Source organism: Coturnix japonica, chromosome 2 (genome assembly GCF_054131305.1).
Source record: "Coturnix japonica strain WE chromosome 2, WE-NBRP24, whole genome shotgun sequence".
Lineage (NCBI taxonomy): Eukaryota > Metazoa > Chordata > Aves > Galliformes > Phasianidae > Coturnix > Coturnix japonica.
Genome location: NC_140664.1, coordinates 134,643,913 through 134,665,597, shown reverse-complemented (window position 1 = coordinate 134,665,597; position 21,685 = coordinate 134,643,913). Strand labels below are relative to the sequence as shown.

The following is a 21,685-nucleotide window of genomic DNA, read 5'->3' as shown; positions in this document are numbered from 1 at the left end:
TTTCATCCATAAGAAAGAGTGGCAGAGTTGAAAACTTAGAACAGTATTGTTCAATACTGGCTGCAAAGGAGAGAACAGCTGGTTGGACCAATGGACGGGAACTTCAATGAAAGCTCAGGGGCTTTCCCTTCTGTTCCTTGGCTGTGACTCTAAACCTGTGGCGCTGAGGTGCTGGATGCTCCCCTGTGCCCTCACACTTAATTTCTGGGACCAGGCCTGGCACAATCACTGGGACTACTAAAGAAGGAATTGGGGAATGAAGCCCCATTTTCAGCCTCATGCATGGCTCTGTGGGAGCAGTCAGCACGGTTCTGAGCTTCCTGCAGGGATGCTGGTCCCACTGCCCCATAGCTGACTTTGTGTACTTTAGAGGATGTCCTTTCCCCTGCACAGCCACCATTCAGCTTCATATGGAGTGATTGATTACAAAGGCCCTTCTCTGAAGATTTGTCTTCCTCTGTCTCCTACCTCCTACAACATCCCGCATTGCTGCAGGCTTTCAGGGGTGGTTTTCCCATCAGGAACCTTCCTTCCTGCTCACATCCACCCTCCTCCATCTTCACCCACTTTCATTTCCCTTTGTGTTCTTCTTTTTCTAGTCCCAACCTTTTCTTCCTTGCTCCTTCTCTCCACCTGCCCTTCCCCACGATAAGCTTATTCATTCTATTTTCCAGTTTGCATCTATGCCAATTCTGATCTCCTTATCTGTTAATTTCTTTGGATATGAGCTTCCTTCTGAATTCAGACCTTCTCATTGCTCACCTTCCTAGTGCCACTGCTGCTTTTTGGGGCATCCTCAGTACTTTGCTGACTGATCTGCTCTTTTCCCAGCACTTGTGTTGTAGAATTGATATCCAGCCTTCAGCTGCTTTCACAGCAGTGTTTCTTACTGCTCCAGGTTCATTGTAGATCAGTTTCATGCACTGCAGAGCCCATCATTGGGCAGGGGAAGCACTGCTCATTTCTCTGTATACACTATTTTACCTTGTTCAGAATTGTGAGCATTTTTTGCAGTTCTTCAGAAGTTTCTTCCAGTTCTGCAATCCTGAATACTTCAGTATTTCTAACAAACTGCTGCTCCTCTCTCCACCTATGAGCTTCCATTTCTGACCATCTCACTTATCACCAGGCAGATTATTTTGTGGCAAAAGTTGCTCTATTTGCTCACTTCCACTTCGTCCTGTAAGCATGACCCAGCCTCAACTCTTCCTTAAGGACTGAAGCACTTGGGGCAGAAGCTTGCAGGAGTGCTTACATTTGGTTGTGTTTGGTTGTCCATGGGAAGAACCAAAGCCAGCTTTGGCACTACTCAGCCTGTCCCCTTCCCCTGGTTGTTGGTGTCCTCCTGTCCTGTGTACCCCCAAGCATCTCTCCTTGCTGTCAGACAAATCCTTCCTTCAAACCCCCTCAATTCCCTGATGGCAACCCACAACATTCATATTCCCTGTTCTTCCCCATTCCACCTTCCTTCCCAGTTTTCTCTATTCCACCTTGCTTCCTAGTCCACTTTCTCCCCATTTCTTTATTCCCAATTCCTCCTTTCCTCTCCTTCCTCCCTTTCCCTCTTCACTTCTTTTCTCCCTCTTCACCCCTCATGCTTGCCTATCTTTTTCCCATCCCTCCTTCTTCCTCACATTTCCCTCATCCAACCCTCTTCTCCATCTCTTCAACCTCTCTCTTCTCTACCCATGTGTACTCACCTTCCTCTCCAAACTTTTTCCCTCTGTGTTCTGTCCCACCTCACCCCTTGTTTCTCATCCTTCTCCAGGCGTGCTCACCCCTTCCTTTCCCCAAATCCCCTTAACTTCCTAGTGACAACCCCAAACTTTCATCACAGTTCCACCCCACCTTCTTCCCCAACCTTCACCAGTCTCCTGTATCTTCAGCTCTTCTTTCCTTCCTATACCTTTTCCTTTTTCAATCTTTAATCCTTTCTTGTTCCTCCCTTCTGTTCTCCATCCACCTCTCCTTCCCTTCTGTGCTTCGCCCAGTCTACCTTCACCTCCATCCTTCCTCCTAATTTTCTCCCCCCAGCCTTCCTTCTGTCCCTCAGTACCTTTTCTTTTTCCTATTTTTTCTTCCCCAGCCTTTCTCACCCTTCCATTTTTCCTGACTTTCCATCTTTTTCCCCACCCCATCCCTCTCTCCTTTGACACACCCCTCTCCATCCCTTCCCACCCTTCCTCTCCACCCTTCCCCTGCCATTCTTTCCCCTCCCTATCCCTCCATCTTTCCTCCCCCTCCCCACCCTTCCCTCCCTTCCCTTCCCCATCCTTCCTCTCCCCCGCTCCCCCTCCCTCCTCCCACCGGCGGCAGAGGGCGCTGCGGACCCGATCCGCCCCAGCCCGGCTCCTCTCTGTAGGGCGGGGAGATGCGGGAGGTGCCTCCCTTCCATCCCTCTGCCCTCCCTCTCCCCTCCCTCCCTCCCCCGCCGCCCGGCCGGGGCTGCGCTCCCCCGGCTGCCGCACACGGCGCGGCGGCTCCGAGCCATGAGCCCTACGCGGCGGCCGGGCAGAACGCCCCGCAGCCGGGCCCTTCCCGTGGGACGGACCGCTCGGGGACTAAAACTCTTATGGATACAATGAAGTGGCTCTGGGACTCTTGGTTTAGCAGGAATATTTAAATAAACCAATGTAAGTTTCTCTTTTTTGTTTGCTTGTTAATAAAAAAAAAGAAAAAAAAAAAAAAAAGAAAAAAAAGAAAGGAAAAAAAAAGCATAAGGAGAAACCCCCCTTCCCCTCCTCTCCCCCCTCTTCCCCTCTTCCCCCCCCTCCCCCGTCCCCCCGAGACGTCCGGTTCAGAGCGAGTCGGAAGAAAGAGGAATTTGTTGCGACGGGATTTCCCCCTTCCCCAAACTTTCCCCTCGAGGTGGGACTGGTGCCGTCCCGTCCAGGCAGGGCGAGGTGAGGCTTCGGGAAGGAGAAGTTGGCTCAGCAGAGCTTGCGCCGGGGTGTGGAAATGGTTTAGATGTGGATGTAGATGTTGTGCTGGTGAAGAGTAACTCTGGTTGGGAATTGGTCTAGATTCTGTCTTGCTTCTGCATCCAGAAGTGCCGGAAAGAGACAACAACACAGAAAATACTCTGCAGATTGTTTGGTGAATGTCATGTGGTGTCGGATGGCTTTGAATGGAATTTTAGTGGCCCGTTTAGAAGGGAAGAAATAAGCTTGAATGGTTATTTCCGCGGTGGCAAGGAAAATTAATCATTCTCATGTATCATGAGAGCGTTACTGATATTACTTGTAAGAACTGCCATAATATATTAAGCATATGTCTTAATAACACCACTCATCTCAAAGCCCTTTGCGAAACACCCGTACTTGAAACGTTTGGAGTTTTTCCAGCACAAATTAAAAACTCTGCTCGGCTTAAGGAAGTAGAGGAAAACAGGGAAAGCTGTGCAGCACACTGACAAGGTGATCATGATTTGATCAAGGCTGCCCCGAGGGGACCGGTGACATACTGGGAGCACCGTAAGAGAGAATGAAGGCTAAATTAAAGCAAAAGTTATGCAACCAAAGTGTGGCTGCATATGGGAACAAACCAGACCTTCTTTTTTATTTAATTTTTAATATATCTTTTTTTTTTCTCCCTGGATATTTGGGTGAGAAAGTGGAGATGAGCTTCTAAAAAGCAGAGAGATGCGTGAGCTGTGCTCACCTACGGCAACAGGTCTTGCTTTGCCTGGAAAGGATGAGCTGAGCTTTGAGAGTGCTTGAGCTGAGCCTTTCCAGCTGAGGCTGGGGCAGCTGCTGATCCTGCAGACGGGTGTCATATCCACAGCTTGTGGCCCCGATTTTATTTTTTCTTTTCACCAGGGTGACGAGCTGCTATTCCCAAAATACAGGGCGTATGGTGGAATAAAGGCGGCGATTCAAAGAGGATTTGTCAATACTAAAAATAAACAGGCCCGCAGATGTGTCCTAGGGGGTCACGTCCAGTCATAGCGTTTTCAGGGCCGATGTGCCTATTTAGTGATTTTGCGTGAGCGTGTCCTGTCCAAGGTGCTGAAGTTGATTTTGCTGATATTTCTCGGGATTTGAGGGCTTTGCACGAGTTGGTTTTGGGAAGCTTCCGCTTGTCTTGAGGCGGTACGGTTTGATTTGGAGGGTCCCTCCTGGGTGGCACAAAGAGGAAGCAGGGATGTGTTTTCAGACACGTATATTTGATCCGTCCTTTTGGCGTGGGAAAGCAGGCCAGGTGGAGCTGCAGATGGATCCAGCAGATCCTATAAGCTTTTGGTGGCAGAGAACTGGAAAGGTCAGAGCTTTAAGGCAGCGAGGAGTGAAATTCCCTCATTCTAGTGGACCAAGAAAGTGGTGGTTTTGAGTGTCTCTGCTGTTGTTTTGGGTTCCTTGCCTCTGATGAGATGCCTTATTCCAAAAAAGTTGAGGGGGAGCCTCAACTGGGTTGAGGGTAGAAATGATGCAAATGGGACTGGAATGATACCCGATGATTTTGATAGTATTTTTATTCTTCTTGTGTAGCATCTAAAAACAGCAAATGTGGTTGTCAGAGACCTTCAGAAATAGTCAGTCCTTAAGGGAAAAAGTGTGTCTTTTGGGGAAAGTGTCTCAAAAATTAAGCAATGGAGTCCTGCACTGCAAATTGTTGTATTTTTAGATTAATGTGCCAAAAGCTCTCAGACTTAAGTAGTTTAGTTTATGTAATCTTTGGTATGAGACAGACCACAGTATTGCCAGAAATGAGTATAGTGGAAAATATTATTTGTCTTTGCTTGGTGTTTGATGTTGTGATGTGCTTCTCATCAGTTCTTGAAACTAATTTTGAGTCCGTTCATAATGTAGATTGGTACTTTTTAAGACTCTCAAAGTGTTTTACAAACACAGATGATCAGACTTTGATACCTGAGTTTTTTGTGGATAAATAGTTCATGCTGCGAGGAGTCCTGTAGGTTTAAAGCACACAAAAAGTCTGTACAGTATGGTAGAGTAACTGATGTTGTTTCATATCCTCAGTCACTCGTCAGAGATCACAGAGGAACTCAGTTGCATCATTGTCTGTGTACCCTAAATACCTTGACCATGAAGGGTGTATGTGGATCATGAGGCTTCCTGACTCTGTGTGACAGCTTATGAGGATAGAGTCTAAAAAGTGCAACACAGTGGAGAGCATTATATTCCTGGTCTGAACCAGAAACTAGTCTCCGTTCTTGCTATGATGGACTAACTCCTGTGGGACTAGCACACAACTCATGAGACTTACACAGGCTACAGAGAACAGTTGAGTAGTAACTGCATTCTTGATTTAAATGCATAATCAAAATTATGTTTAAAATTGTACTGACAGGAAATGACATTCTCAGAGGTGCAGGAGATTTATGAAATAGAACTAGTTTAATTTTATGTTAAAAATCTTGTGGTTTCTTTTTTTATTATTATTTTTTTCTGTATTGGACAGGGATTTATCTCTTCTTGACTGTTTTCTTTACCATTTTCAATTGTGTATCTTGAAGGAATGCTCTGTCCATGTATGTGAGGAAAGAACTTTTAGGCTTGCGTGCTAAAGAATGTTGAGTGGCTGTTCTGAAATCGTGGTCATGTTTTTTGAAAGAAACAGATCAATATCTGTTGCTACCTTGGTTTACTTTTGGAAGCTCAATATGACAAATAGAAAGAGACCTTTTGTTTTCAGAGGGCGGATGCTCAGTTTTTCCCAAAAATTACTACCTTGTAAGTTGTCTCCAATCATCCGCAAGAATTACTCTGAGAAATTATAGGTCTGATAGTTAAAAAGTGGCAACAAGTAATTTCTCAGTTCAGTTAAATGAAGCTCCTATTTCACAAAGGCGGTATATCTCTGAATTATATGCTTAACTTCTGCTTCTGTTTACATGCTGTCTTGTGGTAGAGCCATAATCAATGTGTGAAGCAATTTATATTTTGAATTCTATAATTGCTTCTCACTTTTACTGTCTATTTTTTGTGCTTATCCCATTGCTTAAGATACTCAAGACCAGGTTGGATGGGGCTTAGGGAAATTTGATCTAGCAGGAGGTGTCCCTGCCTGTGGCAATGGGGTTGGTACTAGGTCATTTTTAAAGTCCCTTCCAACCTGAACCATTCTGTGATCTGAACCTGGAGGAAAACTACATGAAATCAGTCAGGTATATTCCTTTTAGCTTAGGGTGACTGTCTTGTCTGTACTGTCACACTGTTCAGATAAACGTGATAAATATTTGTTTATCTTTAAACTAACCATTGTCTTTATGACTGAACTAAACTCCTGATTTGTTTTCTACTGATCTTTTATTATTTATTTTGTGAACCAACCGTTGGGCCCACTTTCACCTGGCTCTGTCTCTTTGTCTCTTTGGGTTTCTCTTGCGAAGTGACAGTTTCTAAATCAGGAAGGAAATCAGGTCACATTTCTGGCTCTGCAGGACTTATCTCACTGCTCTTCTTTCAAAGTAATTAGAGTTACTAATAATGAGAAAAAGAAAACTTTTTTTTTTTTTTTCTTCAGAACTGGTATGTTCCTAACCCCTCTCTCCTGGCTGTTTTTTGTGTCACAGAAGAGATAAGAGTTTATTGAGGAGGCTCCTTTTCTCCATCAGACTGTGACTTCCTTTAAGTTGAGCTGCAGGTGATATGGTCACCCTTACAAAGATACCCCATGTTCCTTAGATTAGCTGAGTTTATTTATTCCCCACTCATTCTGTTATGGGCTGCCCTGTGGCACTGGGTAAGAACCCACGATGGAGCTGGTTAGATCTCAGCCTGGGAGAAGAACAACGTACTGACCAAAGCTGACTGTATCCCAATCCCTGAGCAGGCTGGGGAAATCTTGGTGGGACAGTATAAGCAGAATAGAAAGCATAATGGTTTTATTAAACACACGTAGTGCCAGCAATGACAACCATAGTTTGTACCCTTCCTATTCAGGCCTCTTATCAGTTACAATTTGCTGGGGTATACTCTCAGGAAAAATGGCAAGTGAAGCTCAAAAATTCACTCTTCCTTAATACATCCACCTTTGAGGAGATGTGACTCAGGAGGCTTCCTCTTCTTCACGCAAAATTTTCATTGATGTCAAAAGATCTCTTATTTTCCATAGCAAAAACGTGCTTCCCTGCTCTCTGTAATCAATGAAACTGTTTTTGTCTCAATTCTGCATGACAAAAATGGCTTGGTTTTCATTATTATTATTATTATTTTGTAGTTTTATAATATTGCAGTGGCTTTTTGAGTAGAAAAGCATCACACATCAAATAATGAAGTTCTAGTTTTGCAGCATGTTTTGTTACAAGTGCTGCTAAGCACCGAGTTTTCCTTTTTTTTTTTCTTTTTTTTTCTTACTGTACTTAATTAATTTGAAAGTGGAACAATTTGTGCTCTATCCTGGAAAAAAAAATAACTCTGTGCTTTACCAGGTTGTGTATTTCAACTTTCAGCTTGATTTGAACTTTCTTGATTTGCACAGCTTCTGCCAAAGAGGCTTTTTTATGGCAAAGCCCTACTAACCGGTTAGAGGTCCTTTATAAAGCTAGCTGGGTTCCTAAGGTTCTAAAACTGCTCTTTATCCAACATATGACTTGCAGATATCTTTCAAATGATGCCTTGCTAGTTTTATTCTAGCGCCAGTATAAGTACAGAGTGTTTATGAAGTTATATGGGTAGTTAATATCGGAGTGCATAACACTGGAGGCAGACTGGGGCATGGGTAATTTGTCTGTGCCAGAAGCCTGAAGTAGTCGTGGAGTTTGTAGGCTGATTTTGCTCATTAAGCTGTGGTTTGGGGCTTTAGAGAAGTCTGTTTTTCTTTTTGCTGTTTCTAAATGCTTTATATAACACTGAAACATCTGTGCAATAGGAAGGTATGGAAGAACTCGCCCATGGACAAATTCTTTCAAGACCCATTAATTGGAGATGGATTAGATAGTCCATTCACAAGGATTATATTGTTTATAATGATTTTTCAGAGATTCTTTTTCTTATTGTAATGAAATGGTCACTCTTCCCAAACAAATGTGCAGTTGTTTGTGTCTCAGTATCTGAATATGTCACCGTTCCTCCAGGCTGGCTTACAGCATGCCTACATGAGGTCTAGAAGTCGCAGGAACCAGGTGCCCACTTGACCCTGGGTAATCAGAACAGAACAGCTCATGGGGATCATTTCTGCTGATTCCAAGTAAGCAAAGTTCACCCCTGTTGGAGTTTGCTCAGGTTTTGTGCCCTACTGCCAGGCTACTTCAGTCCTCCAAAAAGCATTTTTACTGCTGGGCTGTACATTTATAACATCACATAATGGCTTGGGTTAGAGGAGGCCTTAAAGAGCATCCAATTCAAACCCCCTTGCTGTGGGCAGGGTTGCCAACCACCAGCTCAGGGTGCTAGTGCCCCATTTAACATTTGAATCCATCCAAGGATGGGGAAGACAAGGGCAGACATTGCCTGAGGGGGGAAATCCTGAAAAATACCAAGTTTTCAGGAAGTGTACTGGTGGCAATTAAACGAGACCTTTGCAATCATGTAAAGCTCATAAGGATGAATGATTCTGTGATGAAATTTTCTTTTTCCTCCCTGGTGTAGGCACCAAGAGAGAGGAATTCTAGGGGGAGGCTTTTGTGGCAGTGGGAAGCCCTTCTGGTGCCTACATGGCTGGAGATGCAGCACTGACTGTGGAGAAATAACAGGAAAGCTCCAGCCCAACCTGCACAGCATCATTAGAGTGTTACAACCTGACCCGCAGATGAGCATTTAGCATCATCCGAGGTCTGACACGTTAGTAGCTGTTACATAATGCACAATTATAGAATCACGCCAAAGCGTTTTTAAAATACCTGCCTGATTACTACAGGGTAATTGCACCGTGTGTCATGGGGCTGGGTGCTGTGGTTAAGGCACCCCCTGCACTCATGCATATTTCCCTCCCTGCTTGGAATACTCTATCGGGTGCAGCCAGTGGTGCCACCTCCTTGGCCAGGAGAAGACCTCCTCCTCCAAAGCTCCTCAGCATTTGTGTCCTTGTCCTGCTTTGCATGTTACAAGTGTTGTCTTTTTCTTCAGGATGAGGGTTTCTGATCATCTCTCCCCTCATTTAGCACAGCAGTGTGACTCAGCTGCCTCCTCACCTTTCCAATGGCCAAGCACATCATCTCCGTTGCCTCTCCAGCTGCATCTCAAGCCCTCAGCATGGAGCGACGTGTGGCTCCTGTGCTGCTGGAGGCACTGAGAAGGTCCATACATTTGTTAAGCAGAGGGCCAGGTTCTGTGCTCGGCTCTATAAACCCAGATCAACTCATCTGACTTTGGCAGAGCTAATCCAGATTTGCACAGCAATTTCCCTGAGGACTCCCCAGTTTTGCTCTGGGTGACAGTTATTGTGCCAGTGTCAGAATACATCTGATCTAGCCAGATTCCCTGTCTTGAACCATTAGTTATTTCCTGGCAAAAGTTTCTCAGAAAGAGCTGTTGTATTTGAAAACAATATACAAATTCTATTGCCAGTGCCAGAAAGTAAAGGGATTTTTTTCCCCCTCCTGTTGAAACTAAATATAATTTGAAAGATAATGTACAGGGATTTAAATATAGTATGCAATTATACATTGCATATGAATAGTTTCTCTCATTTTTAACATGCTTAGATATTTTTTCTTTTTGAGTCTTTTTCAGCAGACAGCTGTTAGATAAAGAGGGAAAAGTGAATAGTTGTTATGAAACCACATGACATCGCTAAAGAAAAAAATATAGGAATATGTGAGGGGAAAATATGGAATAAATCTTCTCTCTCTTCCTCCTTTATTTTTTTCTTTTTTGTTTCAACTTTTCTTAATATTCCAGCCCTTCCTTAGCTGAAGTAACGTAGTTTCTCAATATAATGTTGTAGGGTCTGCAACAAATTTCCTTTGCACTTCTGTTCCTACTAGGTTCAATACATTTCAAGTCAAGGCTCTGAATTCTTCAAAGAGGATGAAATGGGGGTAGAAACCTTCCTGAGAAAGTCTGAATTCTTGGATTCTTTTACCCTTGGTGGAAGTTTTGCTCGAGTTGCACTGGGTTTTCTTTGAAGTTGACTAAACTTGAAAACCTCAAATTCACTCATGGCCCCATGTCACCCCAGCAAGTGGCAGCAATGTGTTTCATACACATTCATATACAACCTGTGGCTGTGAACACCCCAAAAACTGCGCTCTAGGTCACACATTATTTTTATTTTGAGGAAATAGGGTTAAAAAAAATATAACAAAAAACCCCGAAACTTTAAAATAATATAACAATAATAAAAACTCCTGGTGCTGTTCTCCCGGGAACAAGGAGAAATAAATATGAGGTTATGGTCTGAAAACACTGAAAGATTCTGGGCTGCGGTTTTCTGTTATTAATTAGCTAAATTGATATTCAGAACCTGAAACAAGGCTTTTAGGCACATCTCTCGTGCCTGATTCTGATGGCTGTCTCCTCACAGGGTGAATCAGGAGACTGTTTATTGAAGTCAATGATGCAACGTCAACATAAATGCAACATAAGGGAGTAAGGGGCTTTGTTTGTGAGCATAAAAGTTCCCTGGGTAGTTTAACACTAACTGTGAAAATTACCAAATAGCTGCAAAGCACAGGCTTTAAATGTAGCTGAAGTTAAGTTTTCTGGAATGTTTCCAGCACTATTTTAAGGACCTAATCCAGAGCCCCGTTGCAGCCAAAGGTAAAGCTCCCTTTGACTTTGGATCAGGCATTATATTTATAAGCACCATTCTCCCCGCCTAGACCTTTGTAGTGGTGTTTTGCAGATGTTTTTTGATATACTGTTAGGACAGATGTAATGTCTTTTGTAACCCTGTAGGGCCTGGATTGGTTGAATTTAAGAAAGAACACAACAGTGCTGTTGCATTATTCCAGTGTTTCTTGTGTTTAGTCATTCATTGGACAAGCTGTTGCCTGGTTTTTTAAGAAGACTGGTTTTGCTGTTGTTTTTACTGTGTATCTGTCCTATCCTGTAGTAATTTAACCTGTTGGATTATCTGGTTTGGAGATTTGGTACTGGAAGATACTTGAGTTATGCAAGCTTTATTGAAAGATATTCCTGGATGAAGAGTAGAGGGACTCAAAGAAAAGCCTTTTCCAACCTAGATGATTCTGTCGTTCAGTAAGAAGGTAACTTCAGCCACACAGCTTCACAACAGCTGATCCACCACAGATCCATAGGTTTGTTGTTCAAAGAACTTTTATTGTTTTGTACCATATTGTACTGGATTTTGTTACTCCACTACCAGGCTTGTGTCCATTCAGCCTATGTTAACCAAGGCCCTGTGATGCAGGGTGTACGGTACATAGGGATTGTTATGTAGTTTTAAATGGAATTTAAGGAGTAAAGCTTTAGGATTTCAGCCCCTTTTGAAATCATATCTGTAAATACTCCATCATAAAGATTTGTGGTCCTATTAAAGACCAGGAGAGGTGGAAGAGGGGCATAGACATTGTCCAAGAGGATCTTGGCCTTCCACTCTAATCTTCTCCCATATGTAGCAAAGGATAGGTTCCCCTGCCTGTCTGGGGATATTTGACTGTGCTGGCACCAAATCAAGTGTGAATATATATATATATACATACAAACCTCTGACTATCAGGATTAAAACAGGAATATCAGAAATGCCATTTCCAGCTTCACCAGCTGGAACACAGTTTCTAACTTAGCTGGTTGCACATTCTCCATTTTGCTGTGATCTGTCTCCAGTGATGTCAGACTGAGGATGTGTGTGCCTGGCTACTACATAATACTGCTGAAAGTGGGACTGGGATGCAGTGTGGGGTATAGAATCACAGGATCGTTTGAGTTGGAAGGGACCCTTAAAGGTCATCTAGTTCAACTCTCCTGGGGATGAATGGGGGCGTTTACAGATAGATAGGTCAGATATGCTGAGAACCTCCCCTATGCATGTGCATCCTCACAGCAATGCTTTGGCTGCTTCTCTCCCAACCCTGACCTCAGGCATGGCTACAAGGTGTTATGAGGAAGGGAAAATGGAGGGTGCCCCTGACCCCAGTAATCCCCAGCTGTCACTGTGCCTGCCGGGAGGCACCCATGGTCAGCACAGATTAGCACAGCCACCACGGGGACTGGCCTGGGATCAAAGCAGCACAGAGGTGGCTGAGAGCCACCTTCAGCCCCTCCTCCCTCACCCCAATCTGCAGCAGCCTTTGCCTTCTCTGAGCAATTGAACCCATTCTCTGGCATCACTTACAGATCAGAATACTCTTTTTTTTTTGCATTGTGTTGCATAGAATGTTCATGGCCAGGTTTGGGATACAATCATCTTTTTTTTTTTTAATCATCTTGCTAAGGTAAGATAGGGTATACGCGACTGCTTTTTTACTTGATGAACCAAAACCGGGGCCTGCTGACCCCAAAACATATAAGTTATGGTGACCCAATTAACAACATAATGGCTTAAGCTGCAAGGAGTCCTAAAGCCCATCCAGTTCCACACCCTTTGTCTGGGGGTGGGTGAGCCTTTTTGGAGAAGTCCCTCATCCCATGCCCTCCCCTTGGGCATTTTCGCTTTGAGCTTCTCATGCCCAGGTCAACAGCAGCCCTGCATGCTGCTCAGCATGGGGTGATGGTTGGACTAGATGATCTTAGTGCTCTTTCCAACCCTAATGATCCTATGACAAGGGCAGGTGTGCCAACATGCTCCATGTTTGCTGGCTCATGTGGTGTTCCTCGTGGCAGTGATTTTGGATTTCTTATATTCTGAGTGAAATCTAGGGGAATGTTCTTGCAAAGACATTCTGTTCTCTCACTCCAGTGAACCAGGATCCCACCATGAACATGGGGCACCATCAGTTAATGCTCACTGTAGATTGTGGGAGCTCAACACACAAAATGGTTTGGGTTTTGGATAGTCGTGTTTGGGACCAGGAGTTGGACTTGGTGATCCTTGTGGGAAACTCCCAGCACTGGATATCCTGTGATTCTCTGATTCTCAGACTCAAAAATGCAGGTCCTTGCACATTTATGTCTGTGTGATGTAAAATATTTTCATGTTGGTTCTAATATTCTCCTAGTGCTAGTTAGAAAGCTGGTTTTATATTCATAGCTGATTTTGCACACGTTTGAATGGTTCCGTGGTACATTATTTCTTTCAGGAGGTTTCTATAATGTCAATGAATGTGATAGTTGTGATTAGCATGGGAGATTATTGCTTATAGCAACTACACAATGTATTAGGCATCCCATCAGTCTTGCTGTTAGAACACTCTGCAGAATTCAATAAGTGACATTGTTTACACAGTTGCCTTTGTGAGCTTGAGAAACTTCGCAAAAATGTGTTATAATCTGGGCAATAGGTTTGTTAAAAAGCAAGTTGGCTTCATTGATTGCATTTCTTCACTTTAGTTACTGAACTGCATGCTAAAAATAAATTAAAAAAAAAAAAAAAAGAAGCCATAATTGAGATCAATCTCTAATTGATTTTTTACTTGTGCTCAGTTAAAAGCAGAACTGGCGATTTCTGGAATGTTACTGATGTTCAGGAGCTTTGTAGAGCTGTATGTGAGAGAAAGCATCGATAGCAGAAAGCAAGGTCTCTTGATTTAGGCTTCATATGGAGTTTTTGGCACATAAATGTCAGACTAAAGTTCAAGTGTTCATCAAAGTCCTACAACGCCTTTAAACGTCAATGAAATTCCTGTTAAAGACTGTCCTGTGAGGATTTGCTGCCTGGAAAGGCTGTTTCCTCCAACCAGAAATCAGTGATCCATGGGCTGTGTAAGCAAATGGGGTGGTGGTTATACTGGAGGGACTCCAACTGGGGGACCTGTAGTGGGATGTGTGATCCCCGTACAACAAAATTTGGTCTCAGCTGCTGTGTGTTGGCTTTAGCCACAGGTCAGCCAAGGACAGCTGGGTCGGACTGTTCTGCTCTGCACTGTCCCTTACAGGACATGCATGGGGCTCAGGTTGCAACTCCAGTGCTAAACATCACAGAAAAGGCTCTTTCCAAGAAACGTGAGGTCAGGCGGGGACCCACGTGCTGCATCCCACTCCTCCATTTCCAAAAATACCACTGCTTTTCTGGTTGTTTCCCCAGCCTTGTGCCCTGGGGACTGAGCTGGGGGGGAGAGCCAAAGCAGAGGACAGCCTATTTTTAGGCTGACTATCTCCCACTCCCTGGCAGGCTGGGTGGTGTTGCGGGACAGTGCTCGCCTATCTGCAGTACAGCCCCTAGAGCAGGAGAGGAATGGGGATTTCAGAGAGGGACTCTGTGCAGGTCTAAATGGACAGTAATGGTCAATTCTCACCATTGCATCTTATTTGTAACTGGATAGCTTTCTCTTCTGTCCCTTCTCATTTTGTTTCAGACCTACACAAACACTGTGCTGTGTGTTGTTTTCAAGCCCAAGTGCGGTATTTGTGCCTTTCTGTTGATTTGACAGTAGGATAAACAAAAACAAACAAACGATACAGGTTATAGGACTTAGGCTCAACTCTATCCTTCAGAAATTACTGAAGTGAAACTGTGACCATCTAATCCTATTGCAGAGTAGCAGAGGTCTCCCCATAATTCATTAGAGTTGGTGGCAGAGCATATAATGATGGAATCATAGACCGGCTTAAATTAGAAGGGACCTTAAAGATCATCCAGCTCCAAAGCCCTCTGCCATGAGCAGGACTGCCAACCACTCGATCAGGCTGCCCAGAGAGGTAGTTTTTCCATCTTTCAGCCTTTGATAAGCTGACAGTCTTTGTTAAATCATGCTTACATTATTCTGTTGATAATGTACACATTTGGCCTTATTCATATTTCTTTGGTTCCAGTTTCTGGTCACTGGGTTTCTTCTATCTGTGTCCAACAAACTGCAAAGCCCTCTGCAATATGTACCGCAGCAGAATTGCTGCATCTGTACCTGTCCGAGGGTACTGGTAAAGCATTGGATTCATCCCTTCCCTTACTTTTGGGTACAATGGAGCTCTCTGCATCATTTACCGTAAGCCTGCTTTCCAGTCTGTAATTGTCCTTAGTGATGCTTCCCTCAATCTTTCTATACCATAACCCTTGACTTGGCGATATCAGATCTGAGCACTGTAGAAGGGTGATGTTCCCATCAAATTATATTAATGTCCTCTCAGCCCTGATTAACCAAGTCCTGCATCAGCGATTCTCTTCTTGTACCCAGAAAGCAGAAAGGCCAACAGTCACTCAGATTTTTCTGCCCATCCTTACAAAATACTGCCACTGTGGTTTTCTTCTGGTGCTTTACAACAGTTCCCAATTGTCGGAAAGCAACGCTGATGCTCAGAGCCCATCTTTAGTCTGTAGTAGCACTTGGGTGCAGTTATCCTGACTTGTTGATGCAAAAAAGTCAAACTAGGGAAGCTGCTGTATGTCATAATTCTTTATCACTTCTGAAGTGGAAAGAATGTCATTCTCAGCATGTTATCATTCTGTTGTATGGTTTTTTTTTCTGAGTGCGGAACAAATATATCGGATAATAGATATATTTTGGTCCTTCAGTGTTTGAAAAGTTCCTTCTTGTCCTCAGAAAGGGCATTGATGCCTCTTGCCTCCCATTTCTCACTGTGTATTTTTAATTTATTGCTGGCCCTCCTATTCTTGTCTTTCTTTTATTCATTTATTTCCTGATCTGTTTTTATTTTCTTCTTAATGTGTTTTATGCAGTGGAAAAGTCGGGGGGCAGGGGGTTTATCTTATTAATGCTTATCTATATCTATCTAATAGATAGAAGTCAAGTGGCTGGGGGCTATGGTCTTTTTAGCAATGTCCAGCATCAGGACAAGGGGCACTGGCCACCAACTGGAACAGGGGAAGTTTCACCTGAGCATGAGAAAGAAATTCTTTGCTGTGAGGCTGACATACCGTGGAACAGGCTGCCCAGAGGGGGGCTGGAATCTCCTTCTGTGGAGATATTCAAGACCCACTGATTTATTTCTTTTTCATTTACAGAAAATACCAGAATTGTCTTTCAGACCCACTGATACCGGGGTCCCTCAGTGAGAAATGCAAGGCCTCCTGGTTTTCACTGGATACAAACTCTGGGCTGATGCATATTTATTTATTATTATTTTCTGTTTCATGCTGCTGATTGTCCCAGATGCAGAGGAGGAAAATGACTTTCAAATGAGAAGATTTTCATAAGCCTACAACATGGCTGTACTCAGAATACAAACTTTAATCAGTTATTATCTGGAAAAATATCTAACAAAACCCCAGTCTTTGCTGAGCTCCCCAGTCATCCCCCCATCAGCTGCAGGGTCGCCCTGGGAGGAAGCGTGTCTCTTGTGTAAGGAATGTGGGGCTCCTTGTAAGTACCTTGTAGCAGAGATCATTCACCTTTGTTATGTGCCCTGAGAGTAACAATAAATATTAATGATAGTGATGAGTTTGGCTTTGCTTCGCTGGGGAAATAAAATATTTTTAGTCCTGGGAATTTCTGCATGTTTGTGGCCAAACCTGTCTTTGGGAATGAAGGATCTGCTTCAGTTCAATGGTCAGGTTCCTGCACTCTTGGCTAAAGGGGTGCCCCCAACACTAGGGAGGCCTCATACTTCCCAGCACCCCAAAGCACCCTGTGCTTTTGGGCAGCCAGCCCCAGGTAGGAGGAAGCTCTGCTGCAAGAGCCCACGTCAATCTTCATACTCACTCTGCACCCTGGGTGCTCTCCCTGCCCAAAGAGCTTTTGCTCTGCACCTAAAAAATGCAGATACTCGTGTAAGTGGTTGGAGTAAAGAGCTACCAGAGGAGGCAATTTTTTTTCAGGACACAACCAGAGAGGCTACTTAGCATAGTTTTACAGGCTGCTAATGTGGTTTTATTGCTTCTAGGACCTGACCTATTATTGTTATGTGCTGGGGGATGCTTTTATTCATTTGGAGCTTGTCCAGGGATGTCTAACGGGCCTATGTACTGCATGACCTAGGTGTGCTCAGCGTAAGACTCCTCCCCTGCACTGGGAAGGAGGGATGCAAGGAGGGACACCTCTGTGGTTCCTATCTCTGCATGAGGCCACAAGCTCAGTTTTGCTCTCTTGTCGACTCAGTGTGCGTGTGCAGAGTGATTTGGTCCAAAAGCTGCTGTGCAGTGAATCATTCCCTTCTGCTGCTAATGGGAAACTCAACAGTGCCCAGATTAGAAATGGGCAAAGGATGGTTTCTCAGCATTGCCTTTCCCCGTAGTGCTGAGCCCATGAGTTGCACAGCCACAGCTGCTCTGCTCCATCCGTCTTCTTCCTCCAATGGGTTGAGCCATTGAGATGAAGAGTGAGGCAGAGGAGGGTGGAGGAAACAGAGAGCCCTGGTTAGGCAAAGAGCCCTCAATCATTCTGACCAACCACCATTGGCATTTACCACATTCTATATGTTTTTGTGTTGCTAGTTTTTACTTTCTCTCCAATTTTGCAGCCTCAAACTGCTGAAGTGAATGTTTGTGGGTTTTTTTTGTTTTTTTGTTTGTTTTTTTTTTGTTTGTTTGGTTTTTTTTGTTTTTTTAATGCTTAAAATGCTGAAACATAATAAAATCTTGGTTGTGATGCTTTCTGTGATGCTTAAATACAGATTGAGAAAGTCGTCTTTAGGCAAATAGTGACTTTTAAGCCTGAATAGTCCAGTCCTGTCTGTATTTTGAAAATCTGAAGTGATCTTTGTTACTCAAAGTAGCAATTTCATATTGAAAGTGGCATAATTTTGTATTATGGAGGTAGGAATTTTAGATGACTAATGGGATTTCACCGTTGGGCACTTAGAGCACAAGTGCACGTGTTTAACTTCAAATTAACAGTGCCTTAACTTTTGGTTATCCCTGAAGAGCTCAGTCACAGAATCAAAGAATCAGGAGTCAGAAGGGACCTGAGGGTCCAACCTCCTCCTGAAGCAGTTCCATGCAGTACATTGCATTGGAAAGTGTCCAGATGGGTTTTGAATATCTCTAGAGAAGGAGAATCCACAACCTCTCTGGGCTGTCTGTTCCTATGCACAATCACTCTCACAGCGAAGAAGCTCTTCCTTGTATTAGTATGGACATTCCTGTGTTCCAGTTTCTGCCCATTGTCCCCTTTTCTGTTGCTGCATGCCTCCAAAGCATCTACCTCCATCAACTTGACTCCCACACTGTAGATGTTTATAAGCAGTTATGTGATCCTCTTTCACACTTCTCCACAGTAAAGAGTCTCATGCCACTCAGCCTTGATCTCAATGGTTTTCTGTCTTTCTATCCAATTAACTTTCTGTTCTAGTCTAGTTGCATAAAGTCAAGCCCAGTTAAGCCAAGTCAAAGGATGCATTCATTTGAATTATCTGCAATTATTTTTAGAGGTTACTTTTTAAGGGCAGGACTTTGCTTAAACACTGTTCCTGCCTCTTCTGTTCCATGACACTTCACTTATCCCTCTAAGTGGTGAGAACAGATGAAATCAGATGATAGATTGAGCACATCAGACCCTCTGGAATGAGAGCTATAAAGTGGTTACTGAAGACCACCACGGTCAGGCAAGGCAGCTCTAGTTTTGCTTTCAGTTCAGTCAGTCTCAAGGAAGCTTGGGATGTGACATCTCACAGAGGAAAGGATAAAGCATGTTGAAGCAAAGGGAAACATAATTTTGGAAGAGAGGGCCATCACCTCAGAGAGCAGAGACTGTGTCTGTATGAGATTAGGGGGTGGATGTTGCTCTGAGTGATGTTCTCAGTGGATGCTTTGGAGCAAGCTGAATGAGGATGTTGGACAAGTATTAGTGTTGCCAAATCTGGCTGGGGGATCCAGGGAATGATCTCAAAGAAGAGAAAATGATAGCTACTACCTTAAATTAATAAATGTAGGAAGAAAAGAAAAAAAAAAAAAAAAAAAAAAGCAATAACATCTCCTGGCTTTATCTTGGCAGTATCCTTCAACCAGAAGGAAATCTGGTTTTGTTGCATCTCCTCTTCAAGCTTCCACAGATAGCCCCAGAATGCTCCCTTCAGTCCCAGAGGCCTGATAAAGGATCCTTCCACCTATAGCTCTACAGAGGTTTTGTCTTCACCACCATTTATTTATTTATTTATTTCTCCAAAGCCTTTCTTTTGCTTCCTTCCAAGAAGGAGCACTTCCCACCCCAACAAATAGCACTGGATGCAGGCTTTTAGCTAACAAGAGCAGAGCAAATGCATGCCTTCCTTACACAGCTAATCAGGTATAGAGAGAAGGGGCATTTGGCACTTGTGTGTGATGCTGGACATTGCCTGGAGGTTTCTCTGTCTCTGCACACATTTCATTTTGGCTTAAAGCTGCCTTGTTCTCACTATGTGCTTTGCTAGATAGGATGGTTAAATGTAGTGCTTCAGTGATCAAACACAAAGCTGTTGTCTTCAGGAAAGCTGAGTTTTTCAACCAAAATCTGTGCTACTCTCCAGACCTCAAAATGGACATCTACTGGGGTCCTGCCCAGCTTTTGCTCTGCATGGAGTTTGCCATGTATATTGAGGCCATGCTGTAGGAATAACAGAGCATTGGAAGTATTTCATCATGAGTGGTTCTAACCCTGACCCTAGCCCCATATAGACTCTGAAAATGCGGACTTCACAAGACTGCTGAAAGTAGAGCAAAATGTCTGTGAAATATAAAATATGTATGTATATATAAAAAAGGAAAAAAGTTGAGAGCAAAAGGAGGAGGAAGTGCACTACTAGTTCAGTAAAAAAGACAATTGTACCTGCTAGTAGCAAGAACAACTTCATCATCCAATGCGTGAACTTTTTCCAGCTTGTCACAACAAATACTGCACACCCAAGGCTATTGGTTGCATTAGAAATAAAACAGTGAGCATAGGGAGCTGCAGCTTGTGTTGGCACAGAAGCCAGGCACCAGTTAGAGCCTTTGTGAATATATTACTTTTTAGCAAGCAGGAGAACTGGTGAGGATGTGAAATGGCGTCAAGGATGCACTTTATTTCCCACCTCCTCTGAATTGTGTGTTGCTCAAGCCTAAGTGCTAAGTCAAGGCTCAAGTGATAGCATTATCTCCTGTTTTGCCGGGAGTACTTAAAAGATATCTATCACCTTACAGCTGATGGTCACTTTGCTGTATTTAAGATAGGACCAGTTTTTATTCTAGGACTGGGCAGCAGACAGCAGAAGAAGGAAAATCTGTGTGAATGAATAGCGGGATTTTATTTACCTTCCTATAAGCAGTCCAATACAATGCAAAAAGAGAAACAACAATAAAACAGGTTGTAAATGAGCTGGAGATAGCACATGCCTAAGAGTTTACCCTGAGGAAGAAGGGAAGCCCTCATTTCTCTTGTCATAAGTACTTGAAGGTAGTTCCCTGCTGGACATCACTGATTAATCTTATTTGAGGTAAAATTGCCTGGTTTCTGTCTGATCCAGGAACTGGATGACCAGAAGAGCAAGTGAACTGCATATTCTGGAAACAGTTTCCAAAACATAGGCTGTTGTGGTGGAACTATGTAACCACGGTGTACATGACCTCGCCACCCAGTTTTTTGTCAGCATCTTTACCTCAGCGGAGCTGTTCACAAGATAAAGGAATACATGGCTGAGGGTCATGGGGAAGGAGCAGCAGGATGAACTAACCTATGGAAAGAGGTGCAGTTGGTACTACCCTGCCTTTTGACAGTGTCCTTGTTTCCTTCAGGATAAGACTTGCAGAATATGCAACTTCACTGAATCATTTAGACTGGAAAGACCACCAAGATCATCTAGTCCAGCTATCAGCCCATCATACCATGCCCACTAACCATGCCACTGAGGGAGACACTTATTCTTTTCTTGAACACCTCCAGGGATGGTGACCCCACCACCTCCCTGGGCAGCCTGTTCTAATACATTGTCACTCATTCTGAGAAGAAATCGTTCCTAATATCCAGCTTGAACCTCCCATGGTGCAACTGAAAGCCATTACTTCTTGTCCTATCACTGTTAGCTGAGAGAAGTAACATCCTGAAACTTTTGAGATGGATGCAGCAGATGTGGGCTTAAAAACCACAAGCTTACTATTATTTTTGGATTTATATATCATAAGACTGTCTACATTCTGCCTTGGAAATGCTCATGTGGCAGGAGAGAAGGGCAGAGCACAGCAAGCCTAAGCTGTGGAGATGGATCTTTCGGACCTGCATTGTCCAACCCACAAAAAGCAATTTCTCCAACCAAGTTTGGCCTCTCAGCCACCTAAATTCTATCTTGTGTTTTCAGTTTTAAAGCCAGCTGTGTAGATTTGTCTGTTGGATGCTGACTTTGAGTTGAGAACTGCCTCCAGAATCAGGCTGACTGATGGGAGAGCAGCTTGGCTGTTGAGTGGGAAGACAACCTCCTGTTGTGGGCATAACTGCTGCATTCCTTGACTGGGAGAGGAGCAGAGTAAGTCTGTCCGTGTAGGACTTACAAGGAAATGGCATTTTTATGGGAATATCTGAAATGCCTCTTACAAGCATCCCATTAAACACTCCTCTTGAGTCTGGCCACAGGCCAATCTGGAGTCCTTTGAACTCCTTGCCCTCCAGGTAGAAGCTGATGTTGAGTTTTCCTCTTGGGTTTCAGGACACCAGGTCATTGGTAGCCACAGTGAGGAGAGCTGCCTCAAGCATTGCCAACAGAGTTGTGTGAGTCTCATTGGCCATGCTAGGGGTTTCACAGAGCTTTGTCTTCTGCAGCTTTTGTGGCATGGTGTCCACTGGCAGACCTCTGTTTTTAGCAGAGACAGAAGTCAGATTACA

The 21,685-nt window shown here is 43.7% G+C and overlaps 1 protein-coding gene across 16 annotated transcripts in view; it reads left to right on the top strand.

The window, feature by feature from the left end:
• Nucleotides 1–2,432: 2,432 nt before the first annotated feature.
• The window catches only part of LOC107308775 (sodium channel protein type 5 subunit alpha-like), a 196,032-nt gene continuing 176,779 nt past the window's right edge, over nucleotides 2,433–21,685 (top strand). For 10 of the 16 annotated variants that reach the window (XM_085539041.1, XM_085539042.1, XM_085539040.1 and 7 more), the window contains exon 1: nucleotides 2,436–2,633. The gene's annotated coding sequence lies outside the window, so the exon portion shown is untranslated. Of the gene's footprint in view, nucleotides 2,634–2,798; nucleotides 2,904–4,984; nucleotides 5,244–21,685 lie in introns of those variants that run through there. The other 6 variants (XM_085539049.1, XM_085539047.1, XM_085539048.1 and 3 more) reach the window with 5 other exon arrangements.